The following is a 17,134-nucleotide window of genomic DNA, read 5'->3' on the forward strand; positions in this document are numbered from 1 at the left end:
ACACTTTGAACACCAACGGGCCTCCGTAAGTGGAGAATTCCACCCTATGGAAACTTCTTCCACACACAAAATTATTAAAAAAAAAAACGTCGTACAAAATTCCTGTCAGGTTAATTTGATAATAAACATACATGCGTAGGAAATAAAAATGAAGTCCCAGCTTAGACTTAGGCCCTCGTCCCCAAGGTATCTCATTATGTATAAACATATATTCCTAAAGAAACTGAGATCTGAAACGCTCCGGTCATACAACTCAGATGAGGCTGATTAACCTGGTCCAGGGCTTCAGCGAACCTTCCTGGCTCATGATTTCACTATCCACGTAATTTGTTCCGTCAAATGTATACGGCGGTGTTGTCTCTATTTCCTCTTACTTTTGTAGCATCGCACCACATGTATCTCTCTACACTTGCATCTGTCACCGTTATGTCGCTCTCGATCTCTGCGAAGTTCATTTAGCTGATTTTGGCTCTAAAGTATGCTATAATCATATATAAGGAAGCACGCCTCCCCCCTCACATTGAGGTGACCTTCCATAGAACCACCAAGGCTTTGATAGTGTTGGTCACAGCAGTTGGGTACCATTCAGAGCTGCTGCATGCATAGACGAGGAGAGTCATCCATGTAGAAAACATTTGTCTGGTTGGCCCCAGCACTGTTTCGGATGTTTGAATAACTAGGTATTCAGCAAGTATCAGACGATGCTGCCTCTCCTTTCCTCCTTCATGGTACCTATTCATAAGACACGTGTCACAATAGGTGGTGGCGTTCACATCTTACAGACCAGGAATTAGAACTCCTGTGATGTCAAGCAACTCAGCTGGGCTCTCAGTGAAGAGAGAGAGAGAGAGAGAGAGAGAGAGAGAGAGAGAGAGAGAGAGAGAGAGAGAGATTAGAAGCCAGCCATCTCATCCAGGCCTAGTTTCCTTTCTATCATTCCACCAGGATTTCCAATGAGCCAAGTAAATTGTTAATATTCATTATCTTCTTAAATCTTCTCTCTAGAGGCCTTGATCTTTTTCAAAACACATATTTTGGCTGGAAATAATTTTAGCACACATGTTCCTGAGTTAACCTGGAGAGTGCCCCAATGTGTATCTCACCGAATTTCCCTATGACTCACATTTGTCTGTGTACGTGTTTGTGTGTGCAAGTGTATGCAGGTGGGGGGACAGGGGACTACATAGTGTCCTTAGGAACATCATCTACCTCCTTTGAGATAGGGTCTCTGGCCAGGTAGTGAGCCTTTGGGAGCTTCCTCTCTTGCCATGTTTTTCCAACATGAGTCACAGCATGCCCCTCTGTGCTTGGCATTTTTGTGTGGGTTTTTGGGGACTGAACCTAAGATTGTAATATTTGCAAGGTACTTTACCAGGTAAGCGGGCTTCCTGCTCCTGTATTTTATATTACCACGGTATGCTTTTACTAAACTAAAACACTGATGCCCGTGTGTGTGTGTGTGTGTGTGTGTGTGTGTGTGTGTGTGTGTGTGTGTGTGGTATGTATCACTAAACTCAATCAAGAACAAGAACAAGAAGCTCAATCAGTTTTTCCATTAATGGCCTGTCTGTGTGCTCCAGGACCCAGCCCAAGGTACCACATTTTGTCTTCTCTTCCTCTTTGTGTCATCTGGTTAACATTTTCTTAATCTTTCGTATTTCCCATGATTTAATATCATTTTCACCTTATTCCAAATGCTTAATAAGGTATGATCAAAGATAGAATTATACCCACCTACTGGAGGGTTGGGCTTTAGTCCCTGGCCACACATCATCAAGGGCACTTTCTACCTTGTTACCTAGATGCTAAGATAACAGTCAAGGGAATAACATGTGTCTTGTGGCTAAAAGACCAGGTACTCATGAGGTGGTACCCATTCATAAGACACGTGTCACGTAGAACATCGGTTTCAGCTAATAAGCAACTGCAAAAAGAATTGTATTCAACTTAACTACTGATATCCCAGTCCAGTTGCAAGTGTCCTGACCACCTCTCCCCTTCCCTGTGAGTATGCGTACCTTCCAGAAGTCAGTCCCAACGGGGTAGAGAGTTGCTCAGTGGTTAAGAGCACTTGTGGCAAAGGACGCAGGACCAATTCCCAGCACCCACACGGAGGCTCACCACCTCCTCAAGCACCAGCATGTGTTGTGCACAGACATACACGAAGGCACAACATTCCTACATATAATATAATATAATAAAAATAAATCTTTAAAAGAAAAAAGTCAGTCCCAAGGCCAGGGAGATGCCCAGTGGTAAAGTAACTTGCCAAGCAAGTCTAATGGCCTGAGTTTGATCCCTAGAGCCCATTACAAGCAGAAGGGGAGAGCTGACTCCAGAGAGTTGTAAATAAGTGCACAGGCATGCGTGTGCGCACACATACACACTATTCCTTTTTTTAAAAAAGTTAGTATGACATCTTATTTAAAAGTTTAGTTCCTTAGCTAGGTGGTAGCAGTGTTTGCCTTGAATTCCAGCACTTAAGAGGCAGAGGCATGAGGACCTTGCCCGGTCTGCAGTGTGAATTTTAGGATAGCCATGGCTACACAGAGAAATCCTGTCTCAGAAAACAAAAAGAGAAAAAAAAAGTCCTAAGTTCTCATAACCCTAACCCCAAGCACAAACAACTCTCTCCTCATTGGAAGGATGGATATGAACTGCCCTCTCCAGTTCCTGTGGCACGGTCTGCAGCCAGTTTAACTGTTAACATTTGCCAGCCTTCCTGTGCATGTTGCCTGACAACACTGCCCGATCAGAGAACACTTTGTAACAATGTCCCAGTTGTCCGTTGATGGAGTTAGTGAGCTACGGGATGCAGATTCCCAAAGAGAACTCATTCTTAGAACACACTGAGTACCCACCTGCTTCCTCACTGTCTGTCACCTCCCTCTTCCTTTATACATTCTGCACTGCAGGAATTTCAGAATATAACACATGCAGGGGGATGTCCCTGACCTGATTCCTGAAGACGGTGACTTTTGGTGGCTTGCCTGTCGCTCTACCACATTCCTCTTCAGAACAAGTGGTCTAACGTCACTTTGCATGGTTTCCTTCCAAACCGTCATGAGCACCATTTCAGGTTTCTTCAAATAACTTTTCAGTAACTCCCCAACAGTGTTCCATCTAAGTACTCTTTGCTTATCTAATTATTCTGTGGCACATTAGGTAAAATTTCAAGGCTGTGAGAATTCTTTCGGAAGTAGTGTTTTCCCCCACACTCATTAGATTATTTCTACAAAACAGTTTCCTAAAGAGGGAGTATTGGGACAAAGATTAGAAAATTTTAGGGTTTTTCATACATTTCAGGGACAAATTCACTCACTCACTCGCTCACTCACTCATGTAAGTCTGATGTCAGCCCCTGCCCAGTACTGAGCACATTCAGAGCCCCATTCTCTTGTCTAGAACTGGACTTAGGAAGACCATGATTGGTGGAAAGGCGTCAGATACCTCTCCCCATTCCTGCAAACTTCCTACACCAGAGGCCTGGTCACTTGACCTCTTGGTTTTCTTTTTTTTTTTTTTCTTTTTTTTTTTTTTCGGAGCTGGGGACTGAACCCAGGGCTTTGTGCTTGCTAGGCAAGCGCTCTACCGCTGAGCTAAATCCCCAACCCCGACCTCTTGGTTTTCTAAAGAAGCTGTTACAATTTTATGAGAAAGATGTCCACTTCACATTGCATTCGGAGCCATTTGAAGCCCAGGAGAATGAAACAAAGCATTTCCCCTGAGCCTGGGCAAATTTTTTTGTCGGGAGGTGGAGGGAATTGTAACTACCCCCATCAAATAACTGACAGGCGCTCAGGTTTCTGAGAATTAAATTAATGTGATCTGAGGGTTTCTGCAGTGGTTTGAAGGCAGCACCTGTGAGTTGTTGCTATGGTTTGACTGTGATTGGTCCAGCAGGGACTTGCTGTGATTAGCCCAGCAGGGCTTGGCTATGACTTGTCCAGCCAGGGCTTAGCTGTGTTTGTCCCAGCAGGGACTTGGCTGTGATTGGCCCAGTAGGGGCTGGACAGACACACACACACACACACACACACACACACACACACACACACACACACACACACACACACACATTCTCTCTCTCTCTCTCTCTCTCTCTCTTTCTCTCTCTCTCTCTCTCTCTCTCTCAGCATGAACTTGACTGTGATTGGTCAAGTGGGCCTTGACTGTGATTGGTCCAGCAGGGACTTGACTGTGATTGGCTCAGCAGGGATTTATATACTGGAAACTTAGCTCCCACTCTGATGACACTTGAAAGGTGAGGCCTCATGAGGTGTTTTTTAGGCCACTGCAGGTATGCCTTCAAAAAAGATTATCTCAGTTTCTTCGAGATGCCAGTGTTTCTGGAAACTCCCAGGAGTTTTTCTCTGGCTTCTGTCTTTCTGTGTGATTTCTCATACACCTTTCCTCTTTGACACTGTTGCCATATCATCCAAGGGAAGTGTCATCAGAGTCTGAACTAAAGAAATTGATTCCTTTGCTTAGTCTCCCAAGCTATGGGCTTTTCTTTATACAGTCACCAACCTCCACATTAGGAAGTATAGCCTTTGTTTTTATGACTGCATCTTTCCAACCTTCTGCTCAGTTTTCTGCCCCCCACCCCCGAGTCTGATGGTGCTTCTTTTCGTTTTCATAATGGTAAGTGGGTGTGAAAGGCACCATCTTGAAATGGATTCCTGACAGGAGGAACAAACTACCTGCTTCTTAACACTGTTAACTGAGGTCAGAATTAGACTGAGTTCCTGCAAACGAAGCTGCAGTGTGTTATCCGGGGAATATTCTCTAGGTATCTAAATCGCTTGCATCCCTGAAGTGAATGTAGGCCTTTTATTGTGATGTGTGGCTCGTGGAGACCTGATGAGTCCCTGTGGGCTGCAGTCAAGAATGACTAATGGGTCATGGACTCATTTGCTTAAATCATAGAGAATAGTCGGGGCCACCAAGGGCAAGTGTGAGATGTGCCCATCTGTGGCCAAGCCTCTTGCAAATTATGGTAGCTCCTGTCATCAGAGGCTATGAGTCACCTGGTCTGCATCAACAGCACTATTAGAAAGACCCACAGACAGTCTGGCAGGCTCACACATCTCCCACTTGACCACTCATGCCCCACACCACCAGTGGCCGATAGTGTTGTGTCAAGGGAGCAGAGTCTGTGTCTGGGAGTGAGGCTGATGATGGAGTGCTGTGAAAGGCACTGTCTGTGTCAGCCATGATGTCACTGCAGGGGTCACCCGCCCACGTCGTGCCTTGAATGATGTCACTGCTAAAGTCACTTGGCTCTGAGTCAGAGGTGCTTCTGTCAATGCTGCTTTAATTCATTAGTAGATTGAGAGGAAGGGCTTCAGGGGATTACAGAGTAATTTCCCCTCTACAGTACTATGCTGTAAATGGTGAGGTGGAATTCTCACATACTGCCCTCTGCCTTCTTTGTGTATCTGCTTTTGCTTTTGAAGTTTTTCAGTACACTCGTTGTCCTAGAGCATCGGTAGAAGGTGCAAAATATACGATTCTCCAAGTAAAAATTTGTCTTGCATAGGAAGATGTCCCCCGAGGACCCTTGCGTTCTAACAGTGGCTACCAGCATGCTGGGAGCTCTTCCTGGATGACGGTGTGTTTCTTGCTGTGATCCCTTGAGTCCTTCTCTCTGAAGATCCCAGTGCAACTCCCAAACTGTGCTGGCAGAGGAAGCTTTCCAAAATGAAGTCCTCGTGGACTGCGACCTCTGGATACCAGTTGTGGATCTCTTACCCCAGACAAGGAGTGTATTTCATCGCTTACCAGCTGGCTTCATCTCTACCTGAGGCAAGATAGAGAATTTTGCTCGAGAAATACGAGCTCCTGTCCCTAGACCTCTCCCCTCCCCAGCTGATAGACAGGCATGGAAGGAATGCATTTGTTGGCAGGAATTAGACAGTGCCGGGGCACAAATGGAGTCACATTCTTATCCCCATGCGCTCTCTCTCTCTCTCTCTCTCTCTCTCTCTCTCTCTCTCTCTCTCTCTTTGCTTTCTGTGGTATGTGGGGTGTGCTCTGCAGGGAGATCAGTGCAGGGCAGCCTGTCAGAGCTTTGGCCAGCTGCCTTAACAATGGAGCCCAGCAGAAGGATGTGGTGAAAGCAGGGTAGGCAAAGGATGGGACCAGGAGCTAGGCCCTTGGATGAGTTCTTCAAAAAGAATGTTTGTGCCTCAGCTCCTACTATTTAGAGGGTTTAGGGGGTCCTTCTGTTTCGACCAGAAGGCTTTCACGGCAAGCACACGACTAAGGCAGAACTTACAAAATGCAGCTAGTTAAAACTCAACTCATGGGATTCTGTGTCCTGTGATCCAGGAGTATTCTAGGCCAGAGTTTCTCGGGTGGCCCATGAGAACTGGCATTGTTAAGTGTATCAAGAAAAGTAAAAGAGGTCCCCTTGGAAGACCGTATAAAAATGGAGGCTGGGGTTCTCACCGAGGATCTTAACATTGATCTCGGCAAAATACGAGGCCGAGACTCAGCTAGAGGAAAGCTGTGAGGAGGGTGCTGGGATGTGGGCGTGGCAGGTAGGTCATCCCAATTCTAGCAGCTAGAACAGGACGACTCTCCTTGAGGTATGCTGAGAAGGGTCAATGGCCATGAGCACGAGGTGGAGTCCTGGATTGAGTGTTGTACCGGGTTCTTCTGCAGATGTAACACGTCACCAGTGGGTCAGAGTAACTCAAGCAGTGTCTTAGAATTCTGCAGTTGAGAATCTGAAATGGATTGCTGGAGTCAGCCTACTGGCAGGTCCACGCTTCTAAAGAACAAGAGAGAATCTGCGTCCTCACCCTCTTCTGATCTAGGGACCACCTAGAGTCCTTGGCTTATGATCTCCTCCACCTTCAAACAGCATCTTCACGGTCGCTCTCTGCTCTCCTCTTGGACCACAGGTGAATGTCTGCTGAGTGGCCCTGGGTAGAAATCACCTCACAGTGATAGCGATCGATCTCTAAAGCCGGGTCCCCTGGAGCTACTCTGAGGAAGATGGAGGGAGCCTAGCAAATCAGGTCTCTCTTTCTTCTCCAGATTGATGCTATCCGCTTCGAGCTGAGCCCTCTCACTCATAGGGAGGCCAACCGTGTATGCTTTTTGAAAGATCAAATTAAGTCTAATTTTACACGGGCAGAAAGATACCTCTGTCTTTACAGTCCCTTAAGGAGATAACGTCCTTGCTTCTGCTCTGGTTCTTCTGGACACGGAAGAAGCATTTAAAACAGGCTGGGTTTGAAAGCTGAGAAACCTGGCTCCAAGCACTTTCTGATGAAAGGGTTTTTATTGGCCTCCTGTCAGCGCCCCCCCCCTCCCCTGACTGTTCGTTAAATAATATGACAAATGATCGTTGTGATACAGTCGTCTTTAGTGTGGTTTCATGAGTTGACATAATTAAGAGCCATTTCTACTTGGCAGCGCTTCGGGAAAACCATCCAAGTCAGATGCACAAGGAAATGAATTACCTCACAGCTCAGGTGAGCTCTTGCTCTGGAGAAAGATGTTAAGTTGGAAGGGAAGATGGGCGATCACAGACTGAGAGCACAGCTGGGCTGGTGGCTCAGCCCCAGACAGGCTTCCTCGTCCCTTTCCTCCTGACTCCACATAGTTGACGAACGTACACCTGAAATCAGATATGGACCAGCTCCACACTGGGGCTGCCCACCTGCTGGACAAAAGACAGTGATGTCAAGGAAAAATGGCTGTCTTTCTCAGTTCCCCCCTGTTCTCATGAAATAAACATCACCTGGCAGTTCCCTCTGGAGTGATTAGGCCTTATTTCATTGCGTTTGGTCCTTCCTGCTGGGTTAATCATTGTTCTGAACAATGACTGCATTAATCAGCATGCTAACAGTCTCCAGTCATTAACAACATAATAGGTTCAGTGCCTAGAGAGGCCCCTTTATCAAACCACCATGAAGTTTAGAACTCAATCTATGGCCAGTGCTGTTTCCTAGGAGAGCCACGAGGGCCCAAGCTACTGAAAGTTTCCTTTGGGCAATTTAGTATTGGATGGGTTCCAGGGGTCATCTTCAAGGCCAGGCCTAAGAACTCTGTTTGGGTGGAATTTCAAGACTTTGGCTCGGGGTCAGTAGAGACTTTGACTTCTGTACATTTCGGCTTTGATGCCTTTCAAAGCTGCAGAGACAGTCTGTGCGTATCATGGTTTAGAACACAGGCTTTGGGGCCAGCACACCAGACAAGCCATTTGTAAGACTTGGGGATGAATCGAAGGCTTGGGGGTCAGTGTAGTTGACTGTATCGAATTAATTTTCCAAAGTCAATTACTTGGTGGGATGGCGATGAAGCTCAGTTGGCAGCGTTCTTCTCCAGCTGCACGAAGCCCTGGGTTGGAGCCACAGCCAGGCATGAAGCTGGGTGAGGTGGCACATGCCTGTCCTGTCAGCCCCTGGGAGGTGAAGGCAGGAGGATCAGAAAACTCCCAAGTCAACCTCAGCTGCATAGACAACCCTAGGCTAAGTTCAGACTACAGCAGACCCTGACTTTTTGTTTGTTTCTCAGTTTAAAAAAATGAGAATTAAAAGTTTTAAGGTAAGTATTATCTTAAGAGGAGAGGACATTTTGTTTCAGAGGGTCTTGGTTGGTTGGTTTTGTTTGCTTTTTTTTCTTTTATAAATCCTGAGGTTCTGTCCTACCTTCTGAGGTTTTAGCAGAAGTGGGATAACCCAAGGGGGGGGTAACTAAAAATGCAACTGTACTTTAAAGGTGGCCAGTGTGCTTCCCGCTCTAAGCGAATCACTCTTGGAGTGACGGATATACAGATGACAGGTTCCTGCAAATTCTGGTGACAAACTAACCTTTTATCAGCTGCTCCTTTCATCCCAAGTGAAGTTCTGAAATCCCCCAGACATGTAGGTTGACCCAAATGCCTGATGCCCCTCTTCATCCCAGCCTAGTTCTCCTCCTGTGTCACAGTTGGTCATGCCGTGGGTCTGCCTAAGAGTTAAAGGTCAGAATTAAGCCATCAAAAAGTCACGGAACCCTCCCAAGATGGAAAGGACACCTTCAGGGTGCTAGAGACACGGTGCAGAGGTTAGGAGCCCTGCTGCTCTTGCAGAAGACAGCGGCTGCATTGCCCACACCTACAAGGCAGTGCGTCTGTAGCTCCAGTCCCAGCAGATGCAATACTCTCTTCTGACCCTCACCTCAGTGGGCGCTGGAAACATGTGTGATAGACAAACATGCATGCAGGCAAAACTGTCAGTCACACACACAAAATAGTAAAATAAATAAATCTGTAAGGAAAATGGTTATCGGAAGGGCACCACCAGCCACTGTGATAAGGAAGCCCAACCCAAGGGAGCCCAACACAATGTAAAACGCTCCTACCTGGCACACGCCCGTCTCCTCTGTTAGGTACGTTTACTCAATACCAGGGATGTAAAGACCGCTGTCACACACCTTGGCCATTGAGAATGTCCATGTGGAAAGGCCAAGAACTTCTTTGTCCCTGGACCCAGCAGAGTGGCAGCCACTAGGTTCTGTCAGTCTGGCCTCCGTGCGACAGCTCATGCGTGGGAATCCCTGGGCATGTGGAAGGGCACAGGGCAGGGCCCAGAGTTTCTATTCAGTCTGTTCCGTCTTCTGCCCTCGAGGGCGGTAGTCAGAGCCCATCCTGCACGGGGGCACCAGGGTGTTCTCAGGAGATCTCAATCCTCTTTGTGTGGTGAGGCAGAAAATGTATTGGGCGCTCCCATGGAATAGAGGACCCTGGTGGCAGTTTCGGTGGCAATTGGAAGCAAACGGAATTCCGTTTAACACCTTCCCTCAGTCCCTAGAAATCGCCACCTCTCCTCCCCGCATCAGGTTTGAGGTGAAGTTGGGGCTGGCAGCAGCTAGCATGACCATTGTGTCCAAATTCTACTTCTGCCCTGAATTTGCTTTTCCTGGCAGACCTGAGCCAATTCCCAATGAAATATATCCACCGGCTTTCAAAATTATAGACAAAATCCGGTTGGCAAGAGGAATGGTTGGGGGAGGGGGAAGACTGGGGAGAAAGGACTACAGTAAGTATTGCAGAAGGTCCAGCGCTGTGGATCTGCCTGGAGGAAGTCATTCCTTGTGGTCTCTGCTCACTCACTTCCAGTTTGGCTCTCCCAGCTCCCCGAGGCTGGGCACAGAGCCTCACTTTTTATAGACTGTAAGTCCATTGTCAAGTGCTGTATCCTAGTGGTTTGTAAAGTCCTGTTTTCTTGCTTTGTATGGGTGTGCTAGGCTGGCGGACACGCACAGCATGGTTGGTACCTTCCCTGTATGATTAATTAGAAAGTATGGCTGCCCAGCCCCTCATAGATGTTGTAACTGTAGACCAGGACAGCATCTGATTTGCTGTGTGTCCCTGGACAAGCACGTTCCTTGGGCAATTAGCTCCATCCTACTGAAGATGGAGCCTCTTCTTGAGGGTTACGCAAATCTGGAAGTCTCTCTGGACTTTGAGGCTGGCCCTGGGGAAACCTCAGCAAATAAGCTGTCCCTGGTGTTTTAGTGGATCTTCCATAAACTGGACTGGGTTTGCTGTGGTCGCCCGAGGACAGGAGGCAGTGCCAGCCTCGGGACTTTCCCAGCTCTGGTTCTAGGCAGATGAAGCTTTTCTCGGAAGCCAGCCTCAAAGGGCCTGGTTCTCCCTCAGACCTCCGACCTCGGCTGAGGGGAAGACATAGTGGCAGAAGGAAGCAAGCATAGTTATCAGAAAGCCCATGCGCTTGGACCGTCTTCAGAACGGCAGCCATCGCAATGCCACTTTCTCCTCAGTCACCAGGTTCTGCCAGCTTGGCTTTTGTGATGTTCAGTCAGCACCAGCGACAGCGTGTTTGGGGTTCCAGTCTTTCCTCTCAACCATTCTGATCACTACATGGTTCATCCTAGAGCTGTAGGTCGAGACCCTTTTGGGGTCCGATGACCCTTTCAACAGGAGTTGCCTAAAACCATCAGAAAATAAAGACATTGTAGGTTACAAGTTGTTATTATACTCGCAAAATTATGTTTATGAAGTAGCAACGAAAATAGTTTGATAGATGGGGGTCACCATAACATGAGGAACTGTGCCTCAGCATTAGGGAGGTTGGGAGACACTGTCCTAGAGCTTTATCTTGGCACCTTGGCCTCACATACTCACTAGTTCCTTATTCCCTTCGTTTTGAGCCATTCAGGTCCCTACACACTGAGGTTTTCACACTTGTTTATTGGGTCCCACCCAACCCTTTGGTGAGAAGGAGAGCAGAGAGCTCTTGGACCCTCAGTCGCTTTCTGTCTCCCATCTTTGCTCTGTGATAATGAAACCGATTAAGTCCTTTTCACTCAGTCCTTGCCAGCTCTAAGCGTAGACATGGGCTAGCCGGTGGTGCGCTCCAGTACTCATGTGTGGAAACTTTTCTTCATCTCTGTCTGTCTCTGTGTTTGTCTCTCCTTCCCTCTTCCCCTCCCTCCTTCTCTTCCTCCAACCCTCTCTCCCTTTTCTCCCTACCCCTCTTTCTTTCTCCCTGTCTCTCTCCCCATCTCTCTTTCCTTCTCTATCTGTCTCTCTAATCTTCCAACACTGTAGTATCTAACTTATTCACGTGATCTATGGAACATGAACCCTAAAAACAGGCATCCTCTCTGCCCCGCAGAGGGCCATGTGCTGATGTTCAGATAGACCTTGTCCCAAGGAGAAGCTGCCTTGCATGGTGATCTGTGACACTGGCTCAGGCAGGGTCCCACCACATTGTCCAGCCATAGGCAGGTTCTGTCTTCGCCAGCTCATGTTCCTCATTGACAGCGTGGGCTGAGATGAGTCTCATTCCACAGAAACCATTTCGAGAGTCAGACATTCTTGGCTAGGAGCTTGGCACCGTGCTCAGTCAGTGTGGTATCTTTATCATTGAATAGATGGTGTCTTGATGACTTGGCATTCTGGGCGTGAGATCCAGGCCTCTTCTAAGGACTGCGTATCTGGCTTGGTCTCTTCATTCTTGGCTTTTGTACATTCTTCAGCCTTTTTGTTCTCCTGTGGAAACTGGAGAGAGTGGGAAGATCCAGTTCCCTGGGTGGTTGTAGGAATTATGTGTGTTGGTGGATATGGAATGCCTACATATCAGGGAGAGTGGGTTACGTAAATAAAAGTGTACAGAGGCAGCTGGGGACTCCGGAAACAGCTGTGAGTGAAGGGTCAGGATTATAACCCACAGCACAGCCTCACTTTAATTCATGCTCTTAGTTTCCCCAGTCTTTACATCGGGTCGAGGTGAGAAAGACACCAGTTCCACCCCACTTCACCATTCTGCCCCACTCAGTGCAGACCAGAGTTGGGAAAGTTCTAGAATGTCAGAGGATGCCTCATCTTCCTTGTGTCCATAATGGGACCTTTCAGGTGGCCAAAGTGAATTGAATCACCTGTTTGTCCCCATACAAGTGCCCCGTGGAACCTTCTCCTTGAACCCCAACCCCAAACACACACAAACACTTGGCTGGAGACTGCAGTTCAGAACTGTTAGCCTTTTCCTCCTCCACCCTCCCCTCCATTTCATCAGCTTCATCCTGGGGTGGATAATGTTTCTCTGACTGCCTAATTGGGAGAATTTAGCTGGAAAATTGCCACGGTGTTCTTTTAAAGGATGCCAGGCGCCGGAGGCCTTCGACTGTAATGTCAGTGGGTAATCCTGGCTTTGCTGCCGTGGAGCCAGGAGAAGCACCATCCCCTGTCTCCTCCTCAGGTGCTTTGAGAAGATCTTGGCTCTGAAGAGACACCAAAGCGGCATCAGGGTGGCCAAGGAGGAGACATCTAATCCATTCCGTCTCCTCTAGCTTTTGTCCCTCTCCCTAGGCTGTATCACTGGGTATACACTGCAGTGATGGGGAGACAACCCAGGACATCTCTGTGGTGTAGCCATTAACCGCACACACTCCAGCAACATGAGTTTAGGCTGAGGCCGGGGTACTTAGGGACAGATTTCATTGCCAAGGCTCATCCATCAGTATAAGGGAGTATATTGTTTAGAAGCGTCAGTTTTCAGGGCAGACTTCAAGCTTAGGTTCAAGTGTAGCCTCTGCTTCTTCTTGGGCAACTTAGCCACTCTCCTGGCTTCATCATCTGAAGACAATAGGGAAACACTGCCACCAACCTCTGGACCACATGTAGGCTAATGAGCGAGCTGCTGCTGTTAGCTTGAGTCCGCCAGGATCTCTCCATACAGTGCCCACCCACTTGGAGAAGAGCATACAGACTTGGGTGGGGCCAGTTTGTCTGCTTGAGCCTGACAGGGCTGCACCCTGGTCCTATCGCATTTACGTATATTCTAGAATGGCATTACTTGGTTAAGGCAAGGAAGGGTATTTTAGCTGGGGCTAAACTTCATGTTGGAGGAAGAGGGATCACTCCTCAGCCTGCAACACCGTGAAGTCTTCCTAATGACTGTAGTCAATGCATATGGAAACCTCGCCAGGCTTCAGACACTGACGATTGTGTTCACTCAGTTATTACTCAACACAACCATTGAGACAGGTATGTATTATGGATGGGGGAGGGGGGTCACATGGAATACTCAAAAGGAGAGCCAAAGAGAGTCCAACAGCATTTGTATTGCCATGTGTACAACAAGCCAACTCAGGGATTAATGGACAACCAAAACGTGCAGAGAGATATAATACAATATCCTTCATCCTTAACATGGAAGGAAATTCTGACGAATGTGGCAATATACGCCACTCACAAAAGCACCAATTCTTTATGATTCTTGTTGTGTGAGTTACCTAGCAGAAAAACTTCACAAGGCCAGAATGTGGAATAGAACAGCAATGGACAGAGGTCGGGGTGGGGACAGGGAATGAGGAATTAGTGTTTAGAGGTCACACAGTTTCAATTTTGCCAGATGAAACAGGTCCTAGAGACCTGTTAATGGTGATACTGTGGATATAGTTAAGGCCACCGAGTTGAATGTTTAAGGATAGTTCAGATGGTAAAATTTTATATCCTAAGTCGTCATAAACAATATTTAAAGAAGGGAATATATACAAAGACCCAAATGGGTTCTAGGTGTAGGTGTGCAAATGGGATGGTTGAGCCCTGATGGAGGAGAAATCACACGGAAATTTCACCCACCACCAAATGAACAGAGAGCTCATTTAGTACACACACACACACACACACACACACACACACACACCCCACATATATATATATATTATGCATATATATTATATACTGTATATACATACACATATATACATATACTTCATATAATATGTGTAGACTATAATATATTATATAGTGAATTTAGTGATTGTAGCCCAACCCCAGCCCAGCAGGGAAGAGAACATGAATGTTACCTACTTTCTTCCCATCTGTGACTCGCAGTGGTTTGAACAGCTGGAAGCCAGAGGTCACAGGGAGCCAGATGTCATAGGAAGCTGGCATTGTAGTCTGTATAAGTCAACCTCTTTAGGGATCTAGGAAGGCCATAGTCTGAAGGGTGGACTTAGATGACGTCATCCCCAACTTATGGATTGGGAAACTAGGGGAAGCAGGATACAGCAATACGCCTGGGGTCACAGTCATCCAGTCGGTCTAGAGTGGTGCTTCTCCACTATCCTAACGCTGTGACCCTTTAATGCTGTTCCTCATGTGGTGGTGAACCCCCCCAACCATAAAATTACTTTGTTGCTACTTCATACCTGCAATTTATGTCATAAATACATTGACATGTTACTGTTATAAATCATAATGTAAATTTCTGATGTGTGATCAGTGTGAAAGAACCATTTGACCCCCAAGGGAGTCTCGCCCCACAGGTTAAGAACAACTTGTCTAGAGGGAAGAGGGAGACACAGAAATGTAACAAAGATCCAAGCTGTGTGCCCACTGGGTGTTCTCTTCTGTGGTGACAGAGAACCTCGCTAAATAACTTGCCCAAGGTCATGTGACTGACAGACAGAAGACCCAGGATTGCAGACTCTGGCCCTTGAGATCTTTCCAACACTGTGTGACCTTCAGGCTGAAAGTCCCTCCCTGTCACCACCGCTATCACCAGCATCAGGAGGTGGGCACTGAGGAAGTGTTTTGTGCTGTGTGTTTGGACAAAGGGAGCCACTATGCACAGACCCAGAGTGTCTGTCCGCCCCCCTAAGCTTTCAGCCTGGAGCACAGAGACATAGAAAAATGCTGGACCCCCACTTCCCAGTAGTCACGACAAATGCTGGCACTGAAAAAGACATCTGAAATCTTCTACCGACGCTCCCAGTGCCTGGATCAGAAGAGCCTGTGTAGCACTCATACACAGCATCCACTCGGCCCTGGCGTTAAGAACTCAGAGCTAGAAAGAAGCAGCTGTTTCTCCTGGGATCCCAAACACCATCTCAATTCCCAGTATGCACTTTTGCTTCCTACATCCAGGCTCCAAAACCTGTGGTCCTCGGGCAAACCCAGCCTGCTGCTGCTCACGTAACTAGCGTTTCAACGCCATGCAGTCGCCCGTTTTTATTGTTCTTGCCTGGCTCTCACAAAGGGCCATAAACTCTGTGGCATTTAAAAAAAACAAAAACAAAAGCAGAAACTAGAAATACATTGCCTCATAGTTTTGGACTAAGGAATTGCAAAAGCAAGATCTGGGCAGGGGTGAGTTCTGAGAGTGCTAAGAGTAGGTGTTGCAGGCATCTCCTCTGAACCTTGCAGTCTTTGCAGCCTTCCCGTTCTCTGCCACACGCTCACAACGAGCACGCACGCGCTCGCGCGCGCGCGCACACACACACACACACACACACACACACACGCATGCACACGCGCACACACCCCACTCCCACCCTTGGTCCCTTACTGATGCTGTGGTGGGAACTGACTCCTGCCTAACTTTAACTTCCGTTGTAAACAACCCTCCTTTCAAGAAACTTCTAGCCTCTTGCAGGCACTGACCCACAGCCACATCTGCCACTTGGACTGGGGCATTTTGCCGTCACATTAAACTCTTCACGAGGATGGGAACGGGGGCTGCCCCCATTTGCCGGTAGCCTGTTCACAGTGCTTTACAATCTGAAAGCTTTCCAGAATTATCTGCCCGTAGTGTAAAGCAGAGGGCATGGAGGGTAGAAAGACAGTGGAGGCCCTGTGCTTAGAGAGTGCTGGTGGGTCTGAGTGGGATCCTTGTGCAAGTGGAAAAGGTTCCCCCTGGTATCCTCTGTGCTACCACAGAGCAGGCTGTGTGTAGGCGGTGGGGATGGGATGGGGTGGGGGTTGTTGGATCACCTAAGGTGGGAGCAGAAGGAGACAGCTAGAGTCTTGGAGGTGGAGGTACCTAAACTTAGCGTCATGAGTATGCCTTTGCCCTGCCCTTCCCTTCCACGCAGAGGGAGCAGGCATTGGAGACTCGGAGGCTACATCCATTTACTCCATAACAAAGCACAACTAATTTCAAAGCTTTCCATTACACATATACTACCTTACAGTTTGTGTGGGGCAGGAACTAGACACAGCTGACCAGGCTTCTCAGCTCAGTATTGGATGGACCACATTTTCATCTAGAGGCTTGACCGAGGCAGCATCTCCTTCCACGAAAGGAGATCTGTTGAAATACATAATTGTACGTGTTTCTGTGGCTATGTGACTGAAGGACCTGCGTTCTGCTGCTTCTTGTCTAGGGGCCACTTCCATATCCTGGCCGTCACTCAACATTCCTAGCTAAGTGGCTTCGTCAGTATACCTTGCTGTATCTAGGAGTAGCAAGGAGACTCCCCAGTCCTTGAACACAGTCTGAAGCAAACAAATGAAATCGTGGGGTTTCTTGTTTGCCGTGTAACGGAATCGTAGAAATGACAAACTCTTACTACCTTTTTACCTACTCGGGGAAAAGATATTTGGTCACCTTGCCATGTTATTGTAGGTCTTTGACTCATTCAAGGGGAAGGAAATCATAGAGACAGATGGCAGTGGGCACAGAAGTGTGATGGTCACCTACCATAGACGTGGATGCTAACCTGAGAATGCTAACCACTCCTTTTGCCACACAGTCTCTCTGTACAAGAGACTGTTGCTGATACTGGATGCATAGGGAAGAATAAATCAGATGAAGCAAATACCCTGCTGGAAAGTCTCCACTCCCATTGCGGGGTAGCCTGGGAACATCTGAGAACGTGACAA

The 17,134-nt window shown here is 47.5% G+C and overlaps 1 protein-coding gene and 1 long non-coding RNA gene across 3 annotated transcripts in view; both read left to right on the forward strand.

The window, feature by feature from the left end:
* Slit3 (slit guidance ligand 3) overlaps positions 1–17,134 on the forward strand; it is a 585,823-nt gene that overhangs the window by 167,074 nt on the left and 401,615 nt on the right.
* On the forward strand, positions 869–7,766 carry LOC148002815 (uncharacterized). Of its 2 annotated transcripts, none has more exons than XR_015631176.1 (3): positions 869–962; positions 6,670–6,911; positions 7,429–7,766. It is a non-coding gene; the product is annotated as an uncharacterized LOC148002815 (long non-coding RNA). The 2 variants fall into 2 exon arrangements; XR_015631177.1 differs by lacking the exon at positions 869–962 and adding an exon at positions 5,543–5,808.

The sequence above is a fragment of the Rattus norvegicus genome, chromosome 10 (genome assembly GCF_021556685.1).
Source record: "Rattus norvegicus strain SHRSP/BbbUtx chromosome 10, alternate assembly SHRSP_T2T, whole genome shotgun sequence".
Classification (NCBI taxonomy): Eukaryota; Metazoa; Chordata; class Mammalia; order Rodentia; family Muridae; genus Rattus; species Rattus norvegicus.